At 61.0% G+C, this 23,770-nt stretch overlaps 1 protein-coding gene across 6 annotated transcripts in view; it reads left to right on the forward strand.

Annotated features, from left to right (window-relative positions):
- Positions 1-23,770, forward strand: part of ZMIZ1 (zinc finger MIZ-type containing 1) — a 230,700-nt gene that overhangs the window by 74,629 nt on the left and 132,301 nt on the right. For 4 of the 6 annotated variants that reach the window (XM_077895172.1, XM_077895180.1, XM_077895177.1 and 1 more), the window contains one exon: positions 11,959-12,037. The exons of 1 other annotated variant lie outside the window; for it this stretch is intronic. The gene's annotated coding sequence lies outside the window, so the exon portion shown is untranslated. The remainder of the gene's footprint in view (positions 1-11,958; positions 12,038-23,770) is intronic. One more of the 6 variants, XM_077895175.1, reaches the window with a different exon arrangement.

Below are 23,770 nucleotides of genomic sequence, written 5' to 3' on the forward strand. Positions count from 1 at the left end.
CAGGGCCACGGCCACACAGGTCACCCACCCGACAGGAAACCCTGCCCGGCACCCCCTCGGTCCCACCCTGTGTTTCCCGCGGGTGGCGCTTCTATTTCCCGTGGGAGCTGCTGCCAGGAATCATACCCTCTTGAGAAAGGAAGCTGGACCTCAGGCTCTCAGGCTGCCCTGCCTCTGACCTGCACTGACCTCCGCCTAGATCCTCCCACTGGTGGAAGCTTTGAGCCCACGCCCATGCGTCACCCCACACATGCTGATGACTTATCTTCTCCCAGACAGTCGGTCACCTTTAGGGACAGGCAAGAGAAACCTCATAGTGGGGCTAGGCCTGGGAGCCCAGAGACCAGGGTTTGGGGTCTAGGATCCACCACCAGCTTGCTGGTGCACCCGGGCAAGTCCCTCCACACCTCTGGGCCTCGTCCTGTTGAAAGGCAAGAGAGAAGAAGCAGCAGCTCTGCCCATCAAAGAGCATCCCATGAGATAGAGGATTTGGAAGTAGGATAAATTTGTACCCTACGAGGACAGCCAGGTTTGGGATTAACTGCCCCAGAGCCTGCCTCACGCACTCCAGACAGTTGTCTGCAGCCCAGCCAGGGCACGTTGTCTAGGATGAGCCCCAGGCAGGGAGAGAGAGGCATGGGTGGCTGCTAGTGTCCCCATGGTGGGTGGGGGTGATGATGTCAGCACGACCCCCCCTCCAGGTCACCCTGTGACTGGGATGAAGCTGATTATCTGCACCCAGGAAGGAGCTTGCGTTTCTCTGTCCTCCCGGGCCCACTCTCCTGCTCCAGTCTGCCGAGGTGGCTATGCTGGGCTTCGAACCGGGCAGCTGGCCCCGGGGTCAGTGCCCTTGGCCACTGGACCACCTGCTTCTCTGACCCATGGCCACCTCCCCAAGCCAGGCACCCGCAGCCTATAACCCCAGCTCGGCAGGGCAGAGGGAGTGTCAGGATGCCAAGTGAGCAGATCCGAGTTGCCAGGATACTGGATAGACTGATGCACTCGGGGTTACCCTGACCTGTGGAGCAGCTGAGAGCATGTCAGCAACCGGGAAGCCCTGAGATCCCTGCAGCCCAGCCCTTCCCCGTGGTACGGTGACAACTCAGCCCCGGCCTTGGACGCCTCGTCCCTCTGCACTTCAGCATCTGCATCTGCCAAATGGGTCTTTCAGAGCCAGCTGTGAGGGGTCCTTGATATTCTGGGTGCACGGTGCCTGAGCCCCCACGGCTCCTCAGTGGGTATTTGTTTTTCCCCAGTGCATCCGGCCGCTGGCACCAGGGACATTCCTGGCAGCAGGATTAATGTGGGCAGGGGTGCAGAGGTGGGGAGACCCAGACATGTCTAGGCAAAGGTCACAGGTCAGAGGCAGGTGGGGGCCTTGAACTGTGAGGCTGGAGAGTTAGAACTGAGCCTCGCAGACAATGGGGAGCCATCAAAGGCTCTTGGACGGAGGAGTGACATGTTGTTGGGGAGAGGAAGTGGCAGCGGGGAGGTCTGACGTGTCCATCCAGGTACAGGGCTCTGATTCAAAAGGAGTCCTGTGGCTAAGAAGGTCGACCTCAGCGGGTGGCTTGGCAGGCCTCAGTTTTCCTCCTCTGAACTGGGTACGTGGTCCCCAGGGCTCCAGCCATTGCAGACTGGGAGTCTGCCGGCCACGGCAGGGAGGGGCCGGGTCAGCGCCGATGCCTCTCCCTCTGCGTGTCCCAGAGTCCGTGTCCCCCCTTCTTGGGCTGGGCTGGCTTTCCCACCCAGCCCTGGGTGGGGCCCCTCTGCTCCTTCCTCCCTCTGTGGCTTTCTGGTCCTGAACAGGAGGGGCCTCGAGGTTGCAGTGGGCTGTGGGGTGTGAGCCAGGGTGGGGACCCTGGTGGTGGGCGGAGTCACGGGATGGGTGGCCATGAGTCAGGAATTGCTGGGCCCGTGTGTCATCTGGCCGCGTGCTGTCCTGGCTGCCCCGGGCCTCCCGCCTCGTGCCTCCTGCGTCTGCACCTGTGGGCTGTGCTGCTGGGCCGGCAGCGCTCTGTTTCCAAGAGCTCAGAGCCAAGGCCCAGGAGTCAGGGTGCCCGGACGCCAGGTCTCGGATTCCCCCAACATGCACGGGGATCTTGGGCACGTCCCCTCCCTCCCCGGCCCACACTTCCCCGGATTGAAGAGTGAGGGTGGGGCCGGCCGGAGGCCCTCAGCGCCTGCTGCACAGGAGAGCTAGGGCAGCTTCGAGAAGTGGTGCAGCCCAGCCCGGTTCAGCCAGATTCCCGGGGCAGAGCCTGGTGGGGCACCTGCACTTTGCGGGGCCCGTGGTGGGCTGCGCTGTCCATGCTGTGGACTCCGGGGCTGGGGGCCTGCACCCAGTCTAGCTCCACCACCTTCTAACGCCGTGAGCAGGTGACTTCGTGTGTTTGGCTTCCTCAGCTGTGAAATGGGGGCGCCAGGACCTCCTTGTAGAATCGCTGTGGGGTGACCAGTGCCCCACGTCTGATGGAGCCACGCCTGTGCTGGATGTGGCAGGCACCATGCACCTGCCAGCAGCTGTGCCTCTGACCTGAATCTGTCTTCACCCTGAGCGACTCTCACTGCTCCTTCATGCGTCCGGCAAATCCTCCAGCGGCCCTTCTACCTGGAAGCCCCGTGCTGGGTGCTGTGAGCAATGGGAAGAGGGCACCCGTCATGGGGGCTGGTCTCAGCCCCTCCTTTTAACCTCCCTGGGGGTCCAGTCCCAGCAGGCAGGTTCTCTCAGTCCCAGGAATTGGTGGGCACGTGAGAGGAGGGGCTCCCCTCCCAGATCCCTTGAAGTTGCTGGGCTGAGGGAGCCCCCAGACTCCAGGAAAAAGGAGGCCATCGCAGGCTAGCCCTGACGCCTCAGCTGGAAGGCAGCTGCCGAGGTCCTGGCACCTCCTGCTGGGACCCTGGGACCCGCTCTGGGCGTGTGATGGCTCCCACAGGGCTGGGCTCTGGGCGGCCCAGGAAGACAGCGTCAGCCAAGGCTGGTGGTGGAGAGGATAGAGCAGGAGCTCCTCACTGCACGCTGCCAGGCCTGACCACATCCCCCACCCCCCAGAGCTCCTCAGCAGTCCTGGGGATTGGCCGACATCGTCCCCTTGCTTTATAGATGGAAGGTGGGACATCTTGGGATGGGGGGCACTAGGGCAGGAGGGCATAAGGGCAGAGGCAGGGCCAGGACCAGCTTCATTTAGGCAGGGTCAGTGAAGCAGGGGGAGATAGTCAAGCTTCCCTGGGCGGGCAGGGCAGGGCAGGGCACTAGTGAGCGTCTTGGGATGGGCTGGAGAGTGCAGCATGATGATTGGCACACCCTACAGCCAAGCCCCCAGTGGCCTTCCCAGACCACGTGGGGCTGCCTGTGCAGGGAGGACTGGCATTCCCACGAACAACAAGACCCCCTGTGGCCTGGTCCTCCAAGGGCCAGGAGTTGGGCCACTCATTTTACCCCCCGTTAGACCTTCTCCCTTCCCATTATACCATTGAGTAAACTGAGGCAGGGGTAGGTATAGGGACATGGCTAAGGCCATATGGCTTGTAAGTAGCAGAACCAGGATTTCATCTAGGCCTGGCTGACGTTAGGGCCTCAGCGCAAAGCCATGACCTCCTGTTAGCAAGAACAGTGCTTTCCTTTGTCCGGCATCTCCTAAATCTGGGCCTCGGCCACCACCTCAGACCCGCCTGACCCCCGTGTAGCCAGAATCCCAGAGGGATGCCTGTTTGGGGAGTGTGAGCGCCAAGGGCTGGCTGGCCCTGGCCCAGGAGAGGGGTGGCCAGGCATGCTGGGTGCTAGGCAGAGTGCCTGTACCCATCAGCCTCTCGACCTTCCTGTCCACCTCCTCAAGTGGAGGGAGCACAGGGCTTGGAGTCCAGGCTGCCCGTGGAGCTGCCCAGCCCGTGCCAGTCATGGATGAAACGTCAGCCCAGCTAATCCTTCAGCCAGTGGTTGGCTCAGATAAGGACACGGAGACCTAGGGGGACAGGTGACTGGCTCATGAGTCCATATCAGCTCCTTGGTCCAGCCTCAGCACCAGAAGTGACCCGCTCTTTGGTTCTCATCTTGGTCTTGGGCCCGCCCTGTTCCTCTTTGGAAGCGTGTCCCCTCCTCGGTGAGGTGACAGGTTAAAAGAGGACTTCCGAGGACTCTGCTGAGAGCGTCTGCCAGCCTCTGTTAATGCCACAGAGGAATTGGGCTTGGGGGTGTCCTTGGGGTGGCGATAAGGGGTATCCCTCCAGGACTGTCCTCAGAGGGGCAGTGCAGCACCAGGTGACAGGTGCCAGGCCACCTCAAGCAGAGTGAGCAGAGACGAGAGACAGAGTCCCTAAGAGAGGGTCATGGGCAAAAAATTCGGTTTACATCATCATCAGGACTGGCAAGAACCTGGGTGGGCATCAGGGGCCCAGGGTTGGCCCAGCCCACCTGGGTGCCTCTCTAGGCAAGACCCTCGCCCCTGGCAAGGGAGAGGCGCTGCCTACACTCAAAGGGCTGATGAGAGGGTAGGTGTGGGAGGAGCTCCTGGTACAGAGCTTACTCCTAGGCGGTGCCCAGCGCCTTCGGGGCTTGTGTGGAAAGAGATTGGGAGCATGTGGCCGAGGGCCCTGAGGCCAGGATTCATCTTGACAGAGGCCTGGGTCTTTCTCCTTCTCTGTGACAAGAGATCCAGTGTCTTTCCCCAGGCAAGACCCCACATCTGTACGCAGCAGCAACCCTAAACCAGTGATAACAATGACAGTCCCCGTTTGTGGACCACGTCCCATGCGAGCGCAGTACGGGCATTGTCCCGTTACCACCCTACAGCTCTGACAGGAGGGATTCCTATCATCCCCATTTTAGACGTGAGGAAACCAGAGCCCAGAGAGGCTAAGGCTCTTGGCTGACGTCACAGCTCAGGAAGCAGCAAAGCTCAGGCCCCGGATCTGCTCCGTCAGAACCCAGAACCCCTGTGCATCCTCGGTCTACGTTGTGTCCTTGCCCCTTGATTAGAAGAGAGATTGTTTATTTGATGCCTGGGAGAGAGGGGCGACCCCTCCGCCTTCCACCAGCGTGAGGGGGCTGCAAAGCCAGGGCCAGACCCCTCTGTGGTCTCAGTTTACCCCTTTGTGCAAGCCCAACACCAAGGGGCTGGGTGGCTTGCTGGGGCAGGGAAGGCCCACATGTGCACACCGTGAGCCCGGGTACCCCTGAGAGGCAGGAGGGGTGAATGCTGCCCCGGGAGGCCTGCCTGACGCACAGAGTGAGCACTTTCTGGCTCTGCTAGGGCTCCCTGGAAGAGGTGCCGCTCCAGCTTGGCCTTGAACACCCAGCAAGTCAGGATTAGACACCGGGTGAGGCGCTGGAAGGGGCCCCCAGGGACGTATCCGTATGTGGCGGGGGATACTTGGGCCCCCAGCCCTTGAATGCAGCTTTTCCCCGGCTCCCGGAGGCCACCCACAATTCTCTCTTCAGCCCAAAGCTTTTCTCCCACCAGGCCTCTGAGCCTCTGCCCTCCTGCCTGAGACACTGGCCGCAGGATGCTGCCCCAGGCCCTCTGTTTTGCTGTCAGGCCAAGGTGAGCACGGCCACCCGCATTCTGTCCTAGAATCATCCAGCTCGCTGTGTTCTCCTCGCCTCCCCTTGGACGAGGTGCATACACCCTTGGGAGGCATGCAGGCTGGCACTTGCCAGCCTCTGCCCCTACCCCCCTCTCTCCACCCCCCCACCCCAATCCTGCTCCTTCTCGTCCTCCTCCAGCAGATGGTAGGCATTGTCATGAATTGTTGAAAGAAGGAAATGGGTGGATGGATGGATGGATGGATGGATGGATGGATGGATGGGAGGAGCAACGCCCAGCAGTCATTTCTCCATTTTCAAAAAGGGGATGCCAATCTCAGAAGTGATGAGGGTGGAGACGGCAGTTCTGGGAGCCCTGCCCTCATCCAGCTCCCGCTCTTCAGGTGCCCCATGGTGCCAGGATGTGGCCCCACACCTGCGCTGGGCATCTACTGTCCTCGGAGCCGTCCAGGCCTGGAGGTGCCCATCGGGGCCCCGCAGCCGACTTGCCAGGCCTACGCCTCAGTCCCCAGGCCCCGCAGGTCAGCAGTGACACCTGGCTGCCCTTCCCCCGTGGCTGACCAAGGTTCCATATGGAGAGGAGGAGGCGGGAAGCCCCCAGGGGCCCTGGGCTGGGCTTCCCCGGGCCTGGGTGTGGGCAGGCTGTCAGGACAACTCCCAATACTCCCGGAGGAAGTGAAGACAGGATGACCAAACCAAGGGTAGTTCGTGATCCTCGGACAGCCCGACCCAGGAGTCCCCGGGACCCCAGACAACTCCATGCTAGGTCTGCTCTCTTATCTGTTCCTTAAGGACAACTGCAGCTACTCCTCTTTGGTGAAAAGATTCGGGATTTCAATTTCCATCGTACCTGAGCACCCGGGCCACCCAAGCCTCCAGGCTCCACTCTGTTCCTGGAATGAGTGGCCAAGGGTCTCAGGGCCAAAGAGATGACCGGTTTTAATTACACAAGGAGAAAGAAAGAAATGGCATCAAATGTCTGGAAGTTCAGGAAGGGAGAGATCACTCTGGGGACTCGCGGGGGAGGGCAGCCTGGTGGAGGCGGCCTGTCGAGCACCGAAGGAAGGGGTTCTGATGGGCAAAGTTTGTTGAAAGTAAGACCCTGGACCTTACGGCTCCCTGGTGACGGGTTATGGTGAGGATGGAGTGGGGCAGCGAGGGCTTCTGGGGTTGCTGAGGAAGGGCCCTGCTAGGCGGGAGAATCTGGGAGTTGATGGCAGGCTGAGGGCCTCACTCTGCAGGCGTGACAAGCGTGCATGTGCCTGTGCACACGCGTGTGTGTGTGTGGGGGGTGTGATTGGCAGCAGGGGTGAGGAGGCCTGGCGCTGGAGCCCTGAGGCAAGCCCAGAGGTGGCACTGGGGTAGCCCCCTGCCCCACCGTACCACGCTGGGGTAGTCCAGCCCCCTCCCACGGTGGCCTGTGGGTAGGTCAGTGCTCTGGCCCTTGTCCTAAGCTCCCCCTGGGGCCTCCCCTACTAAGGGTTTAGTCCACAGGACAGTTCGGAGCTGCCCTTTTGCCCCCTGGCCAGCAGGCTTCAGCTTCTACCTTGGCCCAGGACCCTCAGTCTGGCTCTTCCCCAGGGTCTGGCTCCCTCTACCCCACACCTCCCCTCCCAGCTTGATGAGGTCAGGGAACATGTATTCCAGGAATGTGGGAGGCGGGGCGGCCAGCCTGGTTTGGATAACCATCCTGGTAAATATTTGCCTTGCTCCTGGAGCCAGTACCATCCGCCAGGGGGGTCGAAGGGTCTGGTCCTAGGGTCACCTAAGGGGATGCCTTCCTGGGTGGATCTCGGAGGTGGGCAAGCCCGTGGTTCCCCAGCGAGCCTGGGAGCAGGGGCTGAGGCCACCTGCCCTGTGTGCAGGGCCTGAGACAGGGCCCCTGTCCTGCTGGACCGGCAACCGCGTGGCCCATCTGTAAAATGGGAATAACAACAGCCCGGGTGAGGAGGGTCCGCGCCACCGGAGCCGGTTCAGGGCAGTTCAGCCATTGCAGCAGCAGGACGGATCCTGTCTGGGTGGGTCCCACGTGACCATGTTTTGTTCCCTCCTGGGCCACTTATGACCTTGAGTAATTGTCTCCTCCTTCAAACATTAACAGCCATCATCCCCCGACCTGTGTCTTCGTACATGGCACCTGGATCCACACACCCATTTCATCTTAACCCTCAGCCACCAGGGCATGATCCGCGGCAGGTGACAGGAGCCCCAAACTCTGGCGCGGGGATGCCGTAGGTACGGCCACCTGCCTACAGACCACCCTGGACAGGCTGCCCCCGCCCCCCAGTAGCCTGTGGGCAAGTCAGGGCTCTGGCCAGTGAGGGGCCCCTCAAGGTCAGCCCTCAGCCTCTCTGGTGAGCGAATGGCTGGAGGGGCCACTGGTCCCTGTTCAGAAAGGGGATGATGGGGGCACCTGGGTGGCTCAGTCAGCTGAGCGGGTGCCTTCCGCTCGGGTTGTGGTCCCAGGGTCCTGGGGTCCAGCCCTGCATCGGGCCCCCTGCTCAGTGGGGAATCTACTTCTCCCTCTCCCTCTGCCCGTCCCCACCACTTGTTCTCTCTTTTTCTCAAATGAATAAATGAAATATTTAAAAGAAAGAAAGAAAAAATTAAAAATGAAGAAAGAAAGAAAGAAAGAAAGAAAGAGAGAGAGAGAGAGAGGGAGGGAGGGAGGGAGCGAGGGAAAGGAAAAGAAAGAAGAGGAGGGGATCCCTGGGTGGCTCAGTAGTTTAGCGCCTGCCTTCGGCCCAGGGCGTAATCCTGGAGTCCCGGCATCGAGTCCTATGTCGGGCTTCCTGCATGGAGCCTGCTTCTCCCTCTGCCTGTGTCTCTGCCTCCCTCCCTCTGTGTGTGTGTGTGTGTGTGTGTGTGTGTGTGTGTGTCTTTCATGAATAAATAAATAAAATCTTTAAAAAGAAAAAGAAATCTATAATAAAAAAAAGAGAGGAGAGGGAAGGGGAGGGGAGAGGAAGGGAGGAGAGGAGGGGAGGGGAGGGGAGGGGAGGGCTCAGAGATGCCAAGTGACTTGCTCAAGGTCACCCAACATTAAACCTCTAAGCAAGGACTCCAGTCCCACTCTGCCCACCTTTGTCCTTGACCTCACCACCGAGGACAGGACCGGGGCTCCACCCGGAATGTGCGTTCTGAACCTCGAGCAGCTGTAGAGAACAACCAGTCACTGAGCCACAGGCCTGGAGCCGTGGGCACAGAGCCTGCCGGGTGTGGCTCATCCTGGTTGCCCTGTGGCACGGGCCCCTCTGCCCTCTGGCACGGGCCCCTCTGCCCTCCAGCGAGCCCCCAACGGTGCTGCATCTCTCCGGCCATCCCCCCGGCCCCAGCCAACCCCCAGACCAACACCCAGGGCCAAGGCATCCCTGCAGGAGGAAGGGATGGGCAGGTGGGTGTGTTTGGGAGAAAGCATCTGGGTCCCGGGACACTCCCCACCCTAGAGTGACTTTTGCTGCATCCCAGACCCGGCGTGGCCACTCTAGCTGTGAGACCTCTGGCAACCCCGTCCTCCCTCAGAGCTTGGCTTCCTGCCCTGCAGAGTGGGCACCGTCCGGGCCAGACGGGCAACGAGGATGGAAGCATGGCTGGCCTGTGGTCTGTACGCCCCTTTCTACCCTTGGGGCCTTCATAGGCAGGAGCTGCCCCTTGGCCCAGTCCTCACCCCCTCCCCACCCCTGGAGTGAGAGTCCTGAGCTAAAGATGCCAGGAGAGCCACCCCTTGGGGACATGGGATGCCCTCCTCCATGTGCTGGGCCGTGAGGCTCAGCCTGTGCCCTGCATGGCACCGGGTGCAAGTGCCTGTGAAGCAGGGAACACGTCCCTGTGGTGCATCTGTGTTCACAGCTCTTGTGTGCCGACGTGAGTGGTGCCCAGCCCCGTGGCGGGGGAGCCTGTGTGCCCAGGGCTGTCTGTCCCCGAGCTGGTCCTCTGGGAGTGGGCAGGGCCTGGGGGGGGGTTGGTGGATACACCGCCTGCCTGCACACGTCCTGGCTCTGTTCTTGTTATTAGCTCCTTCTTGCCTGTGCCACCCTAGGAAGTTATAGAACCTCTCCGGGCATCGTGCGTCAGTTGGGGGTGCCAGTGGAGTTTCTGCCTCCTGGCATTTCACCAAAGGTTAGAGAAATAACCCAGGGAGAGCCCCAGTGGAGACTCGGCAAAGGCAGGCCTCCTAGCCACAGGGAAAGGGGGTCAGTCCCCGGCCAGGGCCCGAGTTTATATCCTGGGGGTGCCCCCAACCTATCTGTGCACTTGCCGTGCGACCTCGGACACGTGTGGTGCCCAGTCTTTGCCCCTGGGCCCAAGCCCAACGAAGAGTTCAGGTGGCTGAGGGCACGCGAGTGTGCGCCGTGAGCTAGAGCATCCCTGAGAGGCAGGATGGGCGGGTGTCGTTCCTTGGGGCCTGGACGCTGCTCCCCGTGTGAGCGAGGTCTTTCCGGCTCTGGCTTCTCTCTCAGCTGCCAAAATAATTATTTTCTCTGTGTCAGCGGGTCTTGGGGCCAGCTCGCCTTTGGGAAAGGCCTGAGCCGTGGGTGGTGGGGAAGCAGGAGGCCGATTCCAGTTGCGCCCCAGCCACCGACTTGCGGTGTGACTCTGGGACGGGGCCGGTCGCTCCCCGTCTTCAGGCCTCAGAGTCTTCCTCTGAGAAATGGGAGAGTCGGAGTCCGTGAACGCCAGGGCTGTTTGTGTCCCTTGTCAAGCGGTTTGGGGGCAGCCGGCGCCAAAGGGTCAGGATGCCAGCCCTGGCTTCGGAGCGTGGGACTTAGGGCCTAAGGCCCCGTGAGCCCGGTCCCAGCCGCTGCCAGGTCACTGCGGTCTCCGCTGACCCACCCGGAAGCTCCCTGTGTGTCCAGCGCTGCTGTGCGCTCCCTTCCACGGCCTGTACAGCTCCGTGAGGGCCCCTGGTGACCCCTGTGTTCCCATCCCATGGATGAGAAAATGGAGGCACAAAGAGCCTTAAGAAATTTGCCCAAAAAAAAAAAAAGAAATTTGCCCAAAGCCACACACTTGGTCAGAGGGTGAAACCAGGCCTGAAGCAGCCACCGCACACTCTTGTCTTCCCAGGTGGGCCGGGTCCGGGGCCTCCCGCGGCCCCTGGCCCGTGTGGGAGCCCACGGTTAATGTGGCCCGCGCGCTGCTCCGTCCTCTGTCACCCCAAGAGGCACTCAGGCCAGAGTTCTGTTTCCCATTTCTTAGAGGATGCACAGGCCCGAGGAGCGTGGCAAGTGTCTGCCGCCACCCAGCAGGGTGCCTTCGTCACTGGGAACGCCCCAAACGGGAGGTTCTGTGGCCGGCCGGCACCCTGAGGAGCCCCCCACCCCCGGCCCGGCCTCGGGGTCTGGTCCTCCGGGATCCCTGCAGGGAGTGAGCAGAGCGGGCGGTCCCGAGGCCCTTGAGGAGCTGGGGCGCAGGACCCACCGCCACCCCGTGAGGGTAGTCGTGCCCCACCAGCAGTGGGGGCAGGGGCCCAGGCTGCCCGTGCCTCTCCCTCCTTGTGTCATCTCCACGAACCCCGTGTACCCGCAGTTCCTGCCACCCTGCCTGCAGCTCCCTGTGCCACGGGCACCACCGTCTCCGGCCTGGACCCCTGGAACAGCCTCCACACTGGCCTCCCTGCCTCCTCCTGTCCCCACCAGTGGCCAGAGGATCTTCTCAAACTAGAACTAGGGTCCTGGCCCTCAGCTGCCCAGGCCCCCCGTGTGGCTCCTGTCCACCTCTCGGGGATTGGCCATGCCGCCTGAGCCCCGCTCACCCCACCGCTCCTTCCCTCACCCCTACCCCCCACCCACTCTCGAGTCCTCCCCTGAACCAGGCTTTTTCCCCCTGTCTTCAAGTCTTCACATCTGCTGTTCCCTTGGCCTGGAATGCGGTTCCATGCATCTCGGCCTGCCTCTGTCTGGCTCATCCTTCGACCTCACTGCCCCGGAGAGGCTCCCCTGAACCTCGAGTCTACGTCGCGTGGCCCCTGTGACTCGTTCTTTCTGAAGGCAGACGCCTCTTCTAATTCTGTAGCGTAATGAGCAGAAGCCCCGCAAGCACGGGAGCCACATCCTAGTCACAGCCCAGGCTGCTCGTTCCGTGTGTCTTGAGCACATGAGTGGACACCGACCGAGTGCGTCTGTCTCCATGTGTCCTCAGTTGCTCCTAGAAACCCCGAGAGAGACTGTGGTCCCGTTTGACAGGTGGGGAGACCGAAAGCCAGGGAGGCCAGGAGCATATCCACGGAGCTGAGAACTGGCGGGTGTGGGGGGGAGGGTCAGGGCATCAGCATGCCCCCCTTCCTCTCCCTCCCTCCAGTTCTCCAAATGGGGATGCCTGGGTTTTGCTGGCAGTAGACTTGCCAGCGGAGGGTGGGCAGGTGGGCTGTGGCGCCTGCTAGCAAGGACTCCTCTGACCACCCCTTCCTATTGCAGCAGGATGGAACTGGAGTGAGGCGAAGGGCTGAGCGCTGCTGACCAGACGCGGGACGCTGGTGGTTCGCGGGTCACTGAGGTAGGTGTGCAGCTGGGCTGGCGGGGGAGTGTCTGCCTTCGGCTCAGGGCATGATCCCAGGGTCCTGGGATCGAGTTCCGCATCGGGCTCCCCGCATGGAGCCTGCTTCTCCCTCTGCCTGTGTCTCTGCCTCTCTCTGTGTCTCATGAATAAATACATAAAATCTTAAAAAAAAAAAAAAAAAAAGAAGAAGAAGGGGTTTAGCACATCCTGAGTGGACTTTGACGGGGCCCCAGTGCTCATGGGTGGCCTTGGGTGCAGCCACCCCTGCCTAGGCCTCGCCAGCTGTCCGGCCTTTCTCTAGAGTGTCTGCCAGGGTGGGGGCTGGGGGAGTGCACCTCGGGAGAGGGGCAGCTTTGGTGTCCGTCTGTACCACTCGCTCCCGTGGCACACGGGCCCCAGATGCTGAACAACATGGTGACCACGCGGAAGAGGCCCGGGTGGGCAGAGAGGACTGCTGGCTGGCATGGGTGTTGCGACCGCCCGCCCCCTTCCCTCCCATAGACACACTTGAAGGACCCACATGGGTCTCGGGGCTCTGGAGTCAGAGTGACTGCGTCCACATCCGGGCTCTGCCCCTTGTCCATCACGACCTTGTGCGTTTTCTCTGTGCCTTGATTTACCCATCTGGGAAAGAGGGATGGGTCCACGGCGGCTGCCCTCACGGGCGCCGCGGCACAACGGGTAGCAGTGTGCACCCAGGAGGAGACGTCAGCATTGCTGTCGAGGGCCCGGGGACCCTTCCTTCATTCCGTGCACCTGCGCTCCCACCGTGCCCTCCTCCCCCAGCACCCGTTAGCACCAGCATGGACGTAAACTGGTCCTCCACCGTAATGAGGGTTTGGGGCTCCCTGGGGAGCTGCTGAGAGTAGCTGCAGCCAGAAGGTCCTGAGGCTGAGCCTCTCCCAGCCCTGCCTCTGGCCTGGACAGCAGCGTGTCTCATCGCAGAGCGGCATTTCAGGGTTGATCACACTTGGCCCCGTGTCAGAGGGTGACCTGTGTAATCCCTCTTTGCTCTGCGGGCTCCCAACCCAGAGATGAGAGGCCTTCACAAAAGTGCTGACCTGGGCCAGGGGCCCTTTGTCCCAAGGCTCTGGGGCCCAGCCAGGGGAGGCAGTCTCTGCTCTGGCGTGAGGCCTCGGCCAATCAGCTCCCTGCCGCCCTCGGTCCTGAGGCCCCTGGGCTTGCAGGTGCCCAGACACGGGACCCGGCGGGCCCTGGGATGCTCCACGCTTCTGTCGGGCTCTGGAACCAGGGTGCAGGGCTGCAGGAAAGCCCGGCTCCCTGCTCTCAGCTCGTGACCTTGGACTAGTCCTTTCACTCCTGTGAGAGTGAGAGCCAGTGTTCTCATCTAAAAATGAGGGTAATGACACCAGCACTGCTGAGAAGGCCATTATGGGCATGCTTGGGAGCCTGAAATATTTTTAAATGTTACAGCTTAGTGAGAGTCTACTGTGTACCAGGCACTACACTCCTCAAATACATATTTCTCCCCACGGTAATCCCGTGAGGAGGTGTGTTTAGTGCCTCATTCTCCAGAGGCTCAAAGTGGTTAAGAGACCCATAGAGCTGTAAGTAGTGGCGTGGGGATTTGAACCGTGGAATTAAGTGGTCCGTGATGCCGTGGAGACCAGGGGCTGAGGCGCTGGCAGGCCCGAGGTGGGTGCTCAGGAAACCACCTCCCTCTCTGCCTGGTGCCCTTGCCCGGCCCCGTCAGCCCGGCTGCCCTTGGAGCTAGAGGGTGGCCCCCGAAGGCTGGCGGCCGCCCCTCCCCACGGGGCCTGCCAGCAACTCGATAAGGCTGGGGGAACCTACTGCTAATTGTGGGGTAACCTCTGAAATTCTCCTTCACGGTGGGTTCTCTTTTCGGATGTTTTTCAAGGTAATTCATTCCCTTTCCAGAAATTGCCAGTGGCGGAGCATTAAGCAGCTGGTAATTAATCATAGGAGAGGCTTGGAGTTTATTCTTTAAAAAGGGGGAAAAAAAAAAGAAGGAAGACTGGAAAGCCTTGATGGAAAAAGAAAAGAAAAGAAAACCGCTCCAAGGCAAGGGTGGTAATCGATACCTCAGTGTCCTAGAAACGGCCGGGGGCCGGGTGGCAGGACACGCTGCCGCTCCCGGTGCTCGTGGGAGTGACAGATGGGCAGCGGGGCAAGTGGCGCGTGTGCGGCTCTGCCCTTCACCGGCAGCTCCCCGGGCCTCTTGGAGCCGGTTGCTGCCTCTCCCTGGACTCAGCTCTGCCACCTGTGAAATGGGCAAAGGGCAGGTGGCAGCCTAGAAGAGAGTAGTAAATGGCTCTGTTCGCCACCGCATCCTGGTGCCCGGCACAGGGCCATTGCCCGATTGCTATTTTATTAACTTGGCAAGTGAGCGAATGGACGAACGGATGGTTTTCACGGTCCTTGTTAGCTGTCGCCAGTCAAGGAGGTGGTACCGGCCACAGGGCATCGTCTCTCTAGTTCTGTTATAATTTGGAGTGACAGCCTGAGTGAGGGGCCAGCTCTTTCCACTTTGCAGACTCATGACCGAAGGACACTCTTGCCCACCAGACCCTGGCCACTCGGGTTCGGGCCCTCTCCGTAGCAACCCCGCTGTCTCCCTGACATCCTTGGGTTCAACTGTCCAAGAGTCTGAGCTGTCTGGAGATATGTGTATATATATATGTATTTTTTTGAAGTGGTCTCTGGGTAGGTAGTGAGTTTCCTGTCACCAACAGTATGCAAATGGGCTGGGGCTGCACAGGTCACTCAGGCAGCAGACTGAGCAGGGGTGGGGTGCAGGGGGCCCTCAGAGCATTCCTGAGTTTGGAGAGGGTGTGAGGTTCTCCAGGATGGACGTGGGGGGCCTGGACCAGCCCACAGAGGAGCCCCTTCCCAGAGGTGCAGGGGGAGAAGGGGGGTTGCGTGCAGGGCACCTGTTCCCTCCAGGGGGAGGAGCTGGCGCTTGTGCCCAGCCTCCCTGCCTTCCACCTGGGAGCCCCTCTGCCTCCTGGGCGCGCCCACGGCCACAGCTGACCCGGGAGCTCCCCCTGGCATTTTGCTCTGAGCCCCAGGACCTTGTCACTTCTGCTCTCCTTACCCCGGAGACGCTCCTAGCCAGGCGTCGCCCGCAGACATCTGCTGTACGTCTGCTGTGTGTCATCGCCTGTGTCCTTGCCAGGCCCGAGCACAGCTGAGAATTCGCGGGCCTACAACCCGCCGCCCCTCGCCCAGTTCCCCGGCTCCGGCAGCGCGGTCCCCTCCCGCCCAGCAGCACACCGTGTGTGTGGCCTGGTGCTGGGGACGAACATCGTGCTGTCCCTGGGGACCCAGCATCCAGAGCCTGACCTCCCGGCTGCCCTCTGGGGGTCCCTCGGGCCCCCATCCCTGGCTGGTCTTCCCGGAGGTGCCGCGCGGACTCAGCCTGGCCTCCGGGGCCACCGCCGTCTGCCCAGCCCCTCGCGTGGCCACGTCACGCACTAGCTGTCCACCGGTGCCCTGGGCTGCAGGCAGTTGCTCGGTGTCACCCCTCCCCGTCCCTGTCACGCATCCCTGTCACCCTTGCGCCCGCAACGACCTCCTGCCCCGAGAGCCCTCTGTCCTTGCTGCCGCGCAGCCTGAGCCTCGGGGAGCCTTCCTCCAGGCCCTGCTTCCTCTGCAAGGTCACACGAGGCCTCCTTCGGCCCGGGCCCCAGCAGCCCCGCTTCCCAGACGCCCTGGTCACTTCCTCCTGAACTCTGCTAAACTCGAATCCTTCCTTACACTCTCATGATCCCAGGGTCCTGGGGTCGGAGCCCCACGTCGGGCCCTCTGCTCAGCGGGGAGTCTGCTTCTCTCTCTCTGCCCTTCCCCACCTGCTTGTGCACTGTCTCTTAAATACATAAATCAAAAAAAATTTTTTTTATAGAAAAAGCCCCCTTTATGCTCTTAGACCCTTCAGAGTGCTCCCAGACTGCCCACCACCTCAGCCTTTATTTTGCCTTGACTACCTATTGGAAGGCTAACACGGAGACCCTTTTGCGCTCTTTTTTCCTTTGAAACCTGGTGTGTGTTTAGCACATGGAGCACGTGCAGACTCTGGGGTACGGTTGCCACGTGGGGTTGCCTCATTTGCAGACAGGGAAACTGAGGCTGGGGAAGGAAACCTCGCAGATTAGAGTTGGTGGAGTGCGCGCCTTCTGTGCAGGCGGGGCTGCCGCCGTCCTGTGGTTCACGGTAAGACCGGGGATGTGCCACACCGGTCGTCGCTGTAAACTGAGGCAGGCGGGACTGTGGCCAGTCCCTGGGCAGCCACACCTCAGGAGGAACGGAGGGAACACGTCGTGAAGGCTTCCGTGCCCTTCACACAGGGTTCTGGTGCTCCTGGGGCTTCCCTCCCTAACCCCCAAACAGCCCTAGACCAAGGGGACCACGGGGCCACGGGCCGTGCCCCATTGGGGTCAGTGCGGCCCCTCATCCCTGCAGACACAGCATGCAGCCCGGAACACGGGGGTCCCAGGGGTTAGAGCACTCAGCTCCTCCCAGGGAGGGAGGATGTCCTCCCTCCTGCACCACCCAGGACGCAGCCTGAGCTGCAGAGGTGCCCCCTGGGAACCCAGATTCCCCCAGGATGGGGAGATGCCTGGGGAGATGCCTGGATGGAGGAGATGCCTCCTGCTCCTAGGGCTAGCCTAGGAGCAGGAGGGAGAGGAGGGAACCGTCTCCCCCAGAGCCTGGCCCTGCCCCGCCAGCCGGGAGGGACCTCGCCGGAGTGCACCAGCCGCGGAGCAGTCCCCCTCCAGAGCCCTCTGCCCTCGGGAGCCAGTCTCCCCTCCGGCTGCACTTTGCTGCCTGCTGTGTAGACGGTTTGCTTCCGTTCACGCCTCGTGGCAGGAAGTCTTGGAAGGTTTAGGTGCTGGGCTTGTCCTCCCCGCACTACCCCTCAGAGGGGCCACCTCCTCCTGCCCGCTGGGGGGCCGCAGAGCTAGCCCCGTGAGACGACCGTCCCCTCCGTTAGCCCCACGCACCCATGGCTTCTCCTGGTCTCTGCTCCTCCAAGCCAGACACCTGCTGTCTCTCCTGCTGGACCGGAAGCCCCTCGAAGGCTCAGGGCAGACGGCACCATGTCCCGGGCCCAGTCCCTGGAACGCCTGTGCCCTCGGCTCCCTCTGGGGGTGGCAGGGGGGGTTCGTCTGGTATGCCAGTCCTTAATGCACAGGCCGGGCCATGTTAGGAAGGATCCTGAGGCTGTGCGCAGGCTCTGCGGAGCATGTGTCGTGTGCTGCCCGGTGCACGTTGGTCCTTTCAGCCCCAGCTCCTGGGCGTCCGTCCACTTGTCCAGGGTCTCTGTTCCAGGCTGCGGCCGGTGCAGGTCCAGGGAGGAGACAGTGACCTCAGTGTGGTCCTGCGGGTGTCGATCTGCTGCGGCTACTGGGCAGACTGTCCCAGGAACCTTCCAGAGCGCTGGGGTTATGGGGCCGCTTAACTCCCAGAGAGCTGACTGGGGAGCCCCAGCCGCACGCCCCCTCCCCACGCTGGCTGGTATCTGTGAATGCTTTTCCCTCACATCTGTCTTTCCTGTTAAGTGCTTCTCACCCTGCCTCGGTTCCGGTTTGGGAAACAGCACATCTTGCCTCACAGCTGCCTGGGACCCTCCGCTGCTTCCCCGAGGCTCTTTGGGGGCCTCTTCTGGAGCCGCTGGGAGCATCTCTGCTTCATAACCCCCGCGGGATGCACCTGGGCTGCCCCGTCTTCCGGCCCACACTCTGGGGGGGCCAGTGGGACAGCTCTCACTGGGTGTCCCCTGCTGGGCTCTCTCAGCCCCACAGCCCAGCCCCAGCCCCCCACCCTTGTCACCTCCTGGGGAACCAGCCCTCTGCACCCCCACCATCTCTGTCCCTGACAAACGCCCTCTCCACCGAGGCTCCTGGCCACCCTCTGCCCAGCAGCTCCAGGGTGGCCAAGCGTTGAGCCAAGAGGACTTTGATGAGTTAAACCTGTAAATAATCCAAAACATTTTCCTGTATGTGTGGAAGAAACACAGTAAAAACCCTTGCAGCCTTTAGCCAGCTTAGCCAGTCCCTAGTCACAGCTCCAGGAGGGCTGGTCAGGGTCACCCCATGCGTGCCAGGGGCTCCTCTAGCTGCTGCTTGCACACCTCCACTGCTGGAGAGCTCACCACCTCCCATCAGGGTTTGCTTATGCATGTAAATTTTGGTGTGGTAAGGAATGCAGTATGCAGGTGATGGAAGCATGGGTTTCAGGAACAGATGGTTCTGGGTTCGAGACCTTGCTCTGCCACCTACCAACTAAGTGAGTCTGGATAAGTTATTACACATCTGATACCCTCTGATAGGCTATAGGTGAAGAGAATCTACACATGGGGAGAAGCCTGCTCACAAGGGGTGCTGTGGGACAGATACGTGGTCAGAGCTGTGGCATCAGTCTTCTCCAGTAACGGATGATGGATGCCCTCAGGGAGCTGCCTCCCGCCCCTTGGCGCTGAACATCAAGTCCGGTACCCACGTCCTTCCCTCCCCAGAGACACTGGCCTCCCAGGCCCCTGGGAGCTCTCCAGTGGAAACTTGCAGGATGGCACTTGAAGATGGAGACATGGAACTTCCCCGAAGTGCCAACATACATGGGTCACTGGGGACACTTGTTCAAATGCAGATTCTCAGGCTCTCTCTTGAATCCCATTCTGTGAGTCTGAGATCTAGGGCTCTGAATTTTTAACCAGTGCCCCCTTTAATGCCTATCGTCAGGTCAGCATGGGACAGACTGAAGCCTCCAAAGGGGAGCTGGCCTAGAGGTCGGGCCCTGGACAGTGTCCTAGCCTCACTGGTTCAGCTGGGACACACCTGTCCCTCCCGGTGGCTGAGCTTTCTCATGAATACACCAGGGGTTTCGGTGATCTGTAAGGGCTCCTCCTGTTCTTCTAAGTCTATGCCCATCAGAAGGACATTCCCTGGGGTCCTCTCTGTCAGGATCCCTGAGGCAGACCTCTGTGTTCCTGCCCCATTCCCTCTGGCCACAGAGGACTCGGGTCATCAGCTTCCTGCCAGCCCCAGGGCCCCAGGGACAGAAAAGCTGTTCCCTGGGCACGATGTGCCACTTAGCGGTGCTTCCCCTGAGCCTTCCAGGAGGCCTTTAGATCAGCAGGCATCTGCCGAGTCCACTCAGGTCTGAAATCTCTTCTGCAGGCTGAGAAGGACCACTAACCTAGAGCCGGCCGGGGGAGGCAGGGGCAGGCAGGGTCATCTGGCTCCCCTGAGGGGCCTTGGAGCTTTATTAGTTAGCAAACATGGGAGCCTGGAACACCAGACCTGGAGGGTGGCCTTGAGGAGCCCCTTCCTTTTATAGATGGGGAAACCGAGGCTCTGGGTGGAAATGACTTGCTGGGTCACCCAGAGAAATGTGAGGAGCAGTGCCGGAACCCAGGCCCGTTGGCTTACAGTCTGGTCTCTGGACAGTGCCTGGCCACCCAGCACACCCCTCCTTGGGCCATCTGTCTGGGATGGAGAGCCCCACCAGGCCTCTGCGGCCCCTGGGAAGAAATGGGGCCATGTCAGGACGGGGACCACAGGCTTGCCTGCTCCTGAGCACTGGGCCCTTCTTTGACATGCCCCGTCAGCCTTAATCAACAGCCTCTGCTCACCTCCCGGGCCTCCCACCCTGGCCGGGACAGCCCCCCATGGAAAGTTTCCAGGAATATCCACGCTGAGGGCAACATGATCCAGAAATGAAAAAGGCTCTTGCTCCCTGGCTCCCTCCCATTTTCCACTCTCTGGTGCTCAAGGGAGTTAATAAGCAGAGGTGAAGACGCCGGCCCTGTCCTAATGAGACCTTATTTGAGGCGGCTGGAGCCCAGCAGGTGACAGAGGAGGAATTATTCACCATTGGGATGATGTCAGGGCCTGGGGTGCAGAGTCCGGGCTGTGCTGCCACTCGGATGAGGGACCAGGGCCCCTCTGACCACTGGCATGCAGCTCGCACAGCCAGCCCTGGGTGTGGGCCGGGGTGGGCGGCTCGGTCTCCATCCTGGGCCGAAGCCCAACCAACCGGGCCCTCGGTTCACACCCGGCACCTGGTACAGGACCCACCTTGAGGCCTTTGCGTAAGCCAGCCCCGCCTCCCCACACTCTCCATCTGTAGTCAGTAAGGCAGCAGTATTTAGTAAGCACCTACTGTTTGCATGGATCTGTGCTCCGCTCTTGGGGAGATAACGGCCACAGGAGACCCAATGGCAGCCCTCAGGTTGGCACAGTCCAGGCCAAGGTTCGCCTGCAGAGAAGAGAATTAGTCATATGCTGTGCCCTGGGGGCCAGGAAGGTGTTGAGATCCAGGCGAAGGAGCCCTGGGGAAGTGTGGGATATGGGAGGCTTCCTGGAGGAGGCTGGTTAGAGCCGATTGACAGACATTCAAAGAATTTTGAGGATTTCAGGTGGGGCTGAAGGTGAGACAGGACGAGCACAGCCTCAGGTCAGGATTCAGCCCCGACCAGGAGCCTGGATAAGCACCTGCTTGTGCATGTGGGTGTACATGGAGCATGAGCTTGTGCTTGGGGGTGGGTGGGGGCTGGCGAGGTGGCGGCCGGGGCGATGGCATTTGTACCAGAGCACCAGTGGCCACACACCTGGGACCCGACCTGTGGCGGGGAACAGCAGGGAGGCCGCGGGACGGAGGAGGTGCTCAGGGCCTGCAGATTGAACCGAGGGTACGTGGCCTTCGCTTGGCTTTGTGATGAGAACCCAGGTCACAGCAGAGACGGCAAGGCCGGGTCAGGGGCAGAGCCCAGACAGCCCAGAGTACCTCCTCAGAAGCCGGGGTAGGTGATGCCCGCCAGGGACGCAGGGTGAGCAAAGACGCCCGGGCCCCGCTGCCGAGCAGTGGGAGGTTCGTACAGGCATTCGGACCACCCCAGACAGACCCACCCCCCAGGACCTCTGGGACCAGATCCTGGAAAACCCGTGCCCATCACGCATCTGTCACTAGAAGGCAGAGGACAGGGAGCCCCGGGGCCTCTGTCCGTCCTGATGATAAGAGCAATAACACCACCAGCAAGCAGGGAGAGCAGCGTCTCCCTGGGTCCTGACCCCTTTGCGATCCGGGGGCCAGTATCATCTCCACGTAATGGAAGAGGGACACTGAGCCAGGGGGTTAAGAACACAAAGCCTTCAGGGGCCAAGGCCAGGCTGGGAACTCGCGCCATCTCCTGTAGGGTCGTCCCACCCAGCCCTCACTGCAGACTTGGGGAGCATCTTCCTGACACAAACTCTGAGAAATCATTTGATATCCTGTTACCGATCAGTACACGGGTCCTTCTGGTGACTTCCCAGCTCTGTGGGAGGCGGAATGCCCAGTGGTTAGAGAATGGGCCCTTCCCCCAGATGGGTCTTCTGTAACACACATGAATTATCTGGCAGCCTTTGGGGCCTGGCAGTTTGATAATTCAGGTGTTTATATGGTAATGACTGCGTGGCCAGGCCTGAGAGGAGGCAGTGAGTCAGACGACAGATTCAACAGGAATTACAGGCACTTAATCTCAGGGCACCGTGGCTTTTCTAAATCTGCCGTTCCGCACGAAGCATGAGCTGGCCGGGGATACCTGGGTCCCCTCCACCTGGGGCTGGTGCACGGTTCCCTGGGGCCGGGCCATGCCGGACCGTCTTGGCCCTGTCAGTGGGGCATTGGCTGCGGAGTTTCTGGGTGGTGCAGGAGCTTGGTGGCTGTGGGTGCAGAAGATGTGAAGGGTCAGGGGACAGCCTGTGTGTCCCAGTTGCCAGCAAATCTCTCAGGCCCCGAGGATAACCTGCTGCTTTTTTAGGGCCTTCTGGAGAGTCATAGGAAGAATTTTAAGAATAGGCCTCGACCTGGGCAGCCCAGGTGGCTTAGCAGTTTAGCACCGCCTGCAGCCCAGGGCGTGATCCTGGAGACCCGGGATCGAGTCCCATGTTGGGCTCCCTGCAGGGAGCCTGCTTCTCCCTCTGCCTGTGTCTGGTCTCTGCCTCTTTCTCTGTGTCTCTCATGAATAAATAAATAAATCTTAAAAAAAAAAAAAAAAAGAAAAAAAAGAATAGGCTTCGACCAGCAAACAGAGAGAAGTGACTTGCCCAGGGTCTCGTGGCCAGACCCAGCCCTGGCTGTTAATCATGGTGATATTGTTATGTGTGTGTGTTTTGAGGGAGTCTGGACGATAGTTGTGTCGGTTAGTACTTGCCCCGTATACTTCATACACATCTAATTTAATTTTCATAAGCCCTACTTAACAAATTAGTAAACTACAGGACAGAGCAGTTAAGTCATGTGGTCACAGAGCCCTTGGGAGACGGGGTCAGAACTTGAACCCAGCTCCATCTGACTTCCAAGCCTGCACCCAGCCAGACCCACGGCACAGAGCACCTGCTCTGGGCGTTGCCAGGGGAGAGCCCCTGCCAAACAGGAAGATCAGAGGTGGCTTCCTGGAGGTAGTTTGGGTTTCCCTCCAAAAAACCAGAGATCTTGAACCTTTGGGTCCCCAGCTACGAAAGGCCCGGTCACCTGACCTCCCTGAGGCTTGTCCCCTTGGTCACAAAATGAAAAAGAAAAGGGCCCCCTCGCCGGGGCCCGGGAGGACAAGGCAGGTGGTGGGCGTGTTCCCCAGGTTCCTCTGGGGGAGCTGAGTGGCCGAGGTAGCCACGGGTAAGGCCTGCCCAGATCGGGGCCCAGAGCCCGCGTCGCCTCAGACGGCTGTCACAGCCAGGGCGGCTCGGCCCCGGGACGCGCCCGGGAGGGCCAGCAGGGAAAGGCCAAGGCAGAGCGGTGAACCGCGTGAGTGGAGACCAAGGGCACGGCCAGCCCCCAGCACCCAGGTGTCCGCTGCCAAGGGGTGGGTGGCAGCAGGGGCCTGCAACGAGGCCTGGTGGCTCACGCTCTTTGTCGGGCAGCGAGGAGCCAACACAGCCAGTGACCTATAGAAGGACCCGAGGTGTCACTTCTCACTGAGCTGGCATTGAAATGCAGCCTATCAGGGTCCTGAGAGGGAACGTGGTCAGAGAGTGGCTCTGCCCCCACCCCGGGGACTGGTGGGAAAAGGGTGCTCATGTCAAGGAGCCCCTGCAGCAGCTGAGACGTCCTTCCTTCGGCGTGTCGGGCCTTCCAGTGCAAGGCCAGTGGGCGTGGGGATTGGAAGAGGCCAGCGAGTCCATTCAGAAACGGGGCCGGGGTGGAGAGGTGTACGCACACGGGGTACCGGCTAAATGTGACATTTCAGGGACATGGGGTGTTAGGGGCTGGGGACGCTGAAGAGCCAGCAGATCCCACGTCCTCTACAAGGGGACACCGAGGCCCAGAGACAGGAAGGTTCAAAGGGACCCGGCTCATCACAGAGGTGGATGCGGCCACTTCCTTGCACTCCTGCCCTCCCCAGGGTGGGGCGGGGGGGGACTTGCCACCTCCCGCTCCATCTAACCTTCCTCCCCAGGCCACCCCCTGAGCACAAGCTGGAGGCCAGGCTGGAAGGGAGAAGGGACAGCGAGCTTCACCCGCGGCACCTTGCTAAGCCGCGGAGGGCTCACTTGCTCCGTCTCCCGTCCTCCCCGTGTGGTCCTCGCTGTCATGCTCCTCCTTCCACTCCCTGTGGCTCCTTCAAGCACCCATTTTTGTCTGTTTCCTTCCTTGGCTTTCTTGTGTTTTGTCCGGCCAGCAGGAGGGCAGCCTGGAGCTCGACCCCGAGCACCCACCCCCGGGGCAGCCTCGGCGCTCTGTGAGCCGAGAAGCTTCTGTGTCCGTGTCTGC

The sequence above is a fragment of the Canis aureus genome, chromosome 4 (genome assembly GCF_053574225.1).
Source record: "Canis aureus isolate CA01 chromosome 4, VMU_Caureus_v.1.0, whole genome shotgun sequence".
Lineage (NCBI taxonomy): Eukaryota > Metazoa > Chordata > Mammalia > Carnivora > Canidae > Canis > Canis aureus.